The sequence below is a fragment of the Etheostoma spectabile genome, chromosome 23 (assembly GCF_008692095.1).
Source record: "Etheostoma spectabile isolate EspeVRDwgs_2016 chromosome 23, UIUC_Espe_1.0, whole genome shotgun sequence".
Classification (NCBI taxonomy): domain Eukaryota; kingdom Metazoa; phylum Chordata; class Actinopteri; order Perciformes; family Percidae; genus Etheostoma; species Etheostoma spectabile.
The window spans coordinates 9,030,776-9,034,933 of record NC_045755.1 but is presented as its reverse complement, the minus strand read 5'-3'; the positions used below and the strand labels follow the sequence as shown (position 1 = coordinate 9,034,933).

Sequence of the window (4,158 nt, the reverse complement as noted above, 5' to 3'; positions counted from 1 at the left end):
CGATGCTCCAAAGAAAAAATCCTCGTATGTGTCCTCATACCTGGCGAATTAAGCTGATTCTGATATTGTATCGCGGGGCCTCTGGTCAAAGATACTTGACTTGTCGACAAACTTCCCCCATCTGGCACTAGATGTCATGCTCATTTTCCAGTTTGGCCCTTAGCAAAATTGAGAGTGACACCGCTAGCCTATGGGGGGGGGGCACAGGGCACTGCCATTACCTGCACTTTGTTGTACTTGTTGCTGCCGCTGCAGTTGAGCTGCAGCTCGGTGTAGGAGTAGTAGCCCTGGTCGTTCTCGCACATCCTGGAGACGAAGGTGAAGTTCTTGGTGTCCTGGACGCCGAGCGTGCGCGAGAACAGGAAGTACACGAAGCCGCCGTCCTTGAAGGCGAAGCGGAAGTCGTGCAGGTAGCGCAGCAGGAAGGGGTTGGCCTGCACCGCCGAGGCCTCGATGATGCTGTCGAACACCACCCAGTCGCCGTAGTCCTGCAGGATGCGGGTGGAGATGAGCTTGGTGCTGTCGTGGCTGCCGTACCCCTTACCGACCTGGGACAAAAGAGACGAGGAACGCACGTCAAGAGGCGGTGGACAGAGTCTGGGTCCCTGGAACAACTCTAAGGGAAGGGAATTCCCAGCTCTGATTTCTAAAATCTCCAAGTGCTCCCCAAACCAGAGATGGTCCCAGACCATGTTTTGCTTCCCAGTACCGGAACTTATCTATCAGCCAATACAGATTCCAATCCGATACCAGCGTGTTATATGACAGCTGTGTACTAATATCCCTGTACGGATATCATAATGGAAAAACAACATAAATAAACTACTTTAAAGTAGATTTTTGATGCCCGGATAGCTCAGTCCCCCCCCCGTTCCCCCGTCCCCCCCTTCATGTATTTAGCTGTCTTGTAATAAAGGCCTAAAAATGCCCCGTAACACTTTACAATAAGTACACAAAAATGGGTATTTAATGATTAGTCACAGTTTTTGAAATGGTAACGAATGATTAGTTAGCCTTTTTCAAACGGGAAGGGTACCTAATCATTTGTTACCCTTCTGAAAAAGGATAACTACCCTTTTGAAAATGGGTGACTAATCATTCGTTACCCTTTCAAAAACAGTGACTAATCATTTACTACCCTTTTTTTTTATGTACCTCACGTACACAACAGTAGATTATGTAACTTCAGGTTTAAATTATGTAGTATCAGATTGGTGCATAAACTCTATTCTTTTAGTAGTATTTTTTCCAGTAGTATCGGTATTGACTACCAGCGTTTTAGGAGGTAACGGAGGCTCTTCTGATCCTGGTATCAGAACATCTCCAAAAACCACAAGTTCTTGTTTTTATATCTGTAGACTTAAGACTGGAGACGTTGACCGGGGGGGAAACTTAAGTTAGATAGATGGATAGATGGATAGATGAATAGATAGATAGATAGATAGATGGATGGATTGATGGATAGATGGATGGATGGATAGATGGATAGATGGATAGATGGGGAGGGATATGATGGATAGATGGATGGATGGGATGAGGATAGATATGATGATGGATTAAGGAGGAATAGATGAATAGATGGATAGATTAGATAGATAGATAGATGATGGATGAGGATAGATGGATGGATGGATGGTGGATAGATGGAAGTAGTAGATGGATGGATAGAGGATAGATGGATGGATGGGATGGATGGATGGATGGATGGATGGATGGATGAGTCTGATAGATGGATAGATGAATAGATGAATAGATGGATAGATAGATAGATAGATAGATGGATAGATTGGATAGATGGATAGATGGATGGATAGATAGATAGATGAATAGATGAATGAGATGGATAGATAGATAGATAGAGTGGATAGATGAGTAGATGGATAGAATGGATAGATGGATAGATAGATGGAATAGATAGAAGATGGAGGATAGATAGATAGAGATGTAGATGAATAGATGGATAGATAGATAGATGATGGATAGATGAAAGATGGATAGATGATAGATGGATGATAGATGTGATAGAGGATAGATGGTAGATAGATGGTAGTGAGGATAGATAGATAGATGAATGGATGAATAGATGAAGAGTGAAGATAGATAGATGATAGATGATAGATAGAGTAGATGATGATAGATAGATATTTATCCAATAAAATGGGAAATTACAGGTTACAGCAGCAAAAATCGTCACACAGCACAAAATATAAATGAAATACTAGGATACAACATACATAAAATAATAATAGGAATAAAACACAAGAACAAATATAAATTGGGAATACAAAAACATGCAACTGCTTAAATAAAGTTACATGCTGAGACTAGGTTTTCTCCACTGCTTGTAGACCTGCCTTCCTGGAAACTTGACTCCCAAAATAAAAGGCTCGATTTGACTTGAGCAGACATATGAAAAAGGGACAGTTCCCCCCAAAACCAAAAAATACAGCAGACCTTTTTTCCTGGTAGAGTTAGTTATTAGTCAGTGTGTGTGTGTGTGTGTGTGTGTGTGTGTTGTGGTGTGTGTGTGTGTGTGTGTGTATATGTGTGTGTGTGTATAGTGTGTGTGTGTGTGTGTGTGTGGGTTTATGTGTGTGTGTGTGTGTGTTATGTGTGTGGTGTGTGTGGGTTGTGGTGGTGTGTGTGTATATGTGGTGTGTGTGTGTTGTGTGTGTGTGGTGTGTGTGGTGTGTGTGTGGTTGTGGTGTGTGTTGTTGTGTGTGTGTGTGTGTGTGTTTGTGTGTGTGTGTGTGGGTGGTGTGTGTGTGTGTGTGTAGTGTGTGTGTGGGTGTGTTAGTGTGTGGTGTGTGTGTGTGTGTTGTGTGTGTGTTGTTGTTATTGGTGTGTGTGTGTATATGTGTGTGTGTGTGTGTGGTATATATATGTGTGTGTGTGTGTGTTGTGTGTATATGTGGTGTGTGTGTGTGATATTTGTGTGTGTGTGTGTGTGTGTATATGTGGTGTGTGGTGTATGTATATGTGTGTGTGTGTGTGTGTGTGTTGTATGTATGTTTGTGTGTGTTAGGTGGGTGTGTGTATGTGTGTATGTATGTGTGGGTATGTGGTGTGGTGGGTGTGTGTGTGGGGTGTGTATGTGGGTGTGTGTGTGTGGTGTGTGTGTGGGGTGTGTGTGTTGTGTGGTGTTTTCGACCCCTCACCAGGAAGACAGTGAAGTTGTCTTTGTCCTTGGTGAAGTACGACATCCACCCACCACCGGAGGCGCCCTCCTCGACGTCGCCACGTACGACTTCTCGCCTTGGTGCGCTGAAGTAGAGCAGCTGCGCCACGCTGCTCAGGTTCCTCAGCGAGCAGAGGCCGCGGAACACGCTGCCGCACACCACCAGCGCGTCGCGGGCCTCGTGCACCAGCAGCAGCTTGTTGTGGTTGTCCGTGAGCACCGCCTCCTCGCAGGCGGGGGTGATGGGCGGCGTGCACTGGCGGTTGTCCAGCGCTTTGCCCGTCTCGCCGCGGGACTCCAGCCGCAGGTCGGGGCTCAGCTGGTAGAGCGCGTTGACGGCGCCCACGTACAGCCGGCCCGAGCGCCGGTCCAGCGCCACGTTGTTGATCGGCTCGGCGCACGGGAACGCCGCCTCGTCCGCCGCCGTGGTCGTGGCGCCGAGGGTCGCCACGATGACCAGGGCACACCGCCACGCCCACCACCGCTCCATGACGTCTGGAGGAAAAACAGAGGAGAGGAAGAAAAGTTCAACTTTTTTTAATCTGTGTTGTGGTGCTGCAAAACGGAAAAATTTGTATCATTAGTTATTAGAATCTGAATCAGCTTTATTCGCCTGGTATGAGGACACATACGAGGAATTTGTCTTTGGAGCATCGTTACTCACACTGTGCTTACACACACATATAAACCAAACAGAAAATATACACCCTATATACACACTAATATACACATACTCTAAACAGAAACAATATAGAGGCATGAGGTGCAATGAAGAGATCAAATACAATTATATAATGTGCGTAGTGCAAGGGTACTGGGATAAAAATAAGTATTATGTTTATTATATTACAATATGAACCCAGCATGAAATATGAACAGTTCTGAAAAATAGGAAATGAGAATGATGAATAAATAATAAAATGTATAATTGAGATGTGAGAGTGGGAACGATGAGTAATACTAAATAAGTGGAATAATAC

The 4,158-nt window shown here is 44.9% G+C and overlaps 1 protein-coding gene and 1 pseudogene across 15 annotated transcripts in view; both read right to left on the bottom strand.

The window, feature by feature from the left end:
* The window catches only part of nrcama (neuronal cell adhesion molecule a), a 1,100,153-nt gene that overhangs the window by 440,864 nt on the left and 655,131 nt on the right, over window positions 1-4,158 (bottom strand). The window lies entirely within an intron of this gene.
* LOC116673021 (plexin-B2-like) overlaps window positions 1-4,158 on the bottom strand; it is a 279,884-nt pseudogene that overhangs the window by 60,998 nt on the left and 214,728 nt on the right.